The sequence below is a fragment of the Berghia stephanieae genome, chromosome 1 (assembly GCF_034508935.2).
Source record: "Berghia stephanieae isolate SIO BIC M18660-M18661 chromosome 1, UCSD_Bste_1.3, whole genome shotgun sequence".
In the NCBI taxonomy this organism is placed as follows: Eukaryota; Metazoa; Mollusca; class Gastropoda; order Nudibranchia; family Aeolidiidae; genus Berghia; species Berghia stephanieae.
The window spans coordinates 106,203,345-106,205,844 of NC_088360.1; the positions used below are offsets into that span (position 1 = coordinate 106,203,345).

The following is a 2,500-nucleotide window of genomic DNA, read 5'->3' on the forward strand; positions in this document are numbered from 1 at the left end:
AATAATAATAATAATAATAATAATAATAATAATAATAATAATAATAATAATGATAATGATAATGATAATAATAATAATATTAACAACAATAATAAATAATAATAATAATAATAATAATAATAATAATAATAATAATAATAATAATAATAATAATAATAATAATAATAATAATAATAATAATAATAATAATAATAATTAATATCAATAATTACCTGTAGCGTGATTAAATCCAGTTATGTCTCTCCGTATGATTGATATCAACAGAAATGTTATGAAAACAATTGAAACAGCCTCAACTGGATAATCTGTGAATGGAGAAAAAAATAAATAAATAAACATTATCAATCATCTTCAAATTATTAAAAGCTTCTGGCGGCATTTAAAACAAAATTATTCTTTAGCATCATTATTACATTGCTGCATACCGACGTGTTTATATCTTCGGGTCTGATAACCGAGCGTAGTTATATTTTGGCTTGATTTAACATTGTTGTAATGGACTTTGCTTTGAGAGAATATCCATTAGAATGGTGAGACCAGAACAATTTGCAAGTCGGCACATAGATACCTTTTTATAGCCGGTTTACAATTTTGAAAAAAAAACAACGTAAACTTCAGGGGGGGGGGGGAGAGGAAGAGAGAAGGGAACAGTGAGAGAGAGAGAGAGAGAGAGAGGTGGGGGGAGAGGGGGGAAGAGAGAAAGGAAGAGGGAGAGAGAGAGAGAGAGAGAGAGTGAGAGAGAGAGAAAGGGAGAGTGAGTGAGTGAGAGAGATAGAGAGAGAGAGAGAGAGAGCGAGAGAGAGAAAGGGAGAGTGAGTGAGTGAGAGAGATAGAGAGAGGAAGAAAGAGAGATTGTGTATGTGTGTGTGTGTCTCAGAGAGGGTGTGTGTGTGTGAGAGAGAGAGAGAAAGAGAGAGAGATAGAGAGAGAGAGAGAGAAAGAGAGTTTCTATACATTTTCTGTATAACGATGTGTATTGTTGTTAAATTATTTATTGGTTAAATTAGAATGTCTTTCAATCATGACATTTATTTATTAGAAACGGAGGGGGAGGAATAGGCGTCTAGAATATTCTTAATGAACGTGAGTGTGTTGACGAAATTGGTGTGTAAGCAATACATGTTATGATATAGATGTTGTGGATGGGAATGATGCTGATGATGATGATGATGATGATGATGATGATGATGATGATGATGATGATGATGATGATGATGATGATGGTGAGTATGATGATGATGATGATGATGATGGTGAGTATGATGATGATGATGATGATGATGATGATGATGATGATGATGATGATGATAATAATGATGATGATGATGATGATGAGTATGATGATGATGATGATGATGATGATGATGATGATGATGATGATGATGATGATGATGGTGAGTATGATGATGATGATGATGATGATGATGATGATGATGATGATGATGATGATGATGATGATGATGATGATGATGATGATGATGATGATGATGATGATGATGATGAGTATGATGATGATGATGATGATGATGATGATGATGACGATGATATATGAAAGTCAGCCAGACATAACACTCTTTTGAGTCGATTTGTCACAATTCAAAAGCTGGGAGAAACTAAAGGATATATATAGGACAATTTCCGCTTAATGTGCTCAAAGCAATTTACATGAGCTCCCTAACCAGCAGTAACTCTTAATAGGTAGAACGAGACATGACACCTGTTATATTCCTGACAGAGACACAGCATTTATAGGGAAAGTACTCATTTTACACCTGAGAAGGGTGAGGAAATCCAAGTAAAGAAGGGGAGAGCGTGGCTCAGTGGTACGGTCTTTACTTCGTACCCGAAAGGTACCGAGTTCGATCGTCCGCGCTGCGCTGTGTGGCCTTGAGCAGGTCACCTCACCTTAGCTCAAGTTGCGGCGCTGCGCTGCGGCTAACGCCTGGGTTATTCAAGCCTTCCTTTGAAATAGACCCTAGAGATAAATTTCCCCTGTGGGATGAATAAAGGGAATTTTTTTTTTTCATTTATTTCCAATAACCTTAAAATACGCCGCTCAGAGTAGGACACGAACCTAGAATCTTCCGATCCGAAGGCGTGCGTCGTACCACAAGATCACGATATTATAGCCGTCGAAAATAACAGAGAATAGATTTATTAACGGAAAATCCAGTTTTTTCCCTCAGGTTAGATTAAAAATTCTATCTGGTTTGTTCACTTCGTCAAATATTCCAATCAAATGTTGACAATACTTTGTACTTTGTAAAAAAAAAAACCCATATTTTAAAATTTGGGTTTCTCTAGAGTAGGGTAGAATTTATGATTTAATTATGAACTTCTAACCAGATGTTTTTGATTCCACGATTTCACGTAGTATAACCCGTTAACTGCCATATTCTGGAAAAACACATATTTAAAGATTTGGCCAGAAAACTCGTCCTTTATATATAGGCCTATATCGATCGACTGAAATGACCCATACCTTGACAAAACCTCTCAA

At 35.4% G+C, this 2,500-nt stretch overlaps 1 protein-coding gene across 1 annotated transcript in view; it reads right to left on the minus strand.

The window, feature by feature from the left end:
- The window catches only part of LOC144965142 (uncharacterized), a 225,774-nt gene that overhangs the window by 135,489 nt on the left and 87,785 nt on the right, over positions 1 to 2,500 (minus strand). The window contains exon 2 of the mRNA XM_078900130.1: positions 213 to 305. The gene's annotated coding sequence lies outside the window, so the exon portion shown is untranslated. The remainder of the gene's footprint in view (positions 1 to 212; positions 306 to 2,500) is intronic.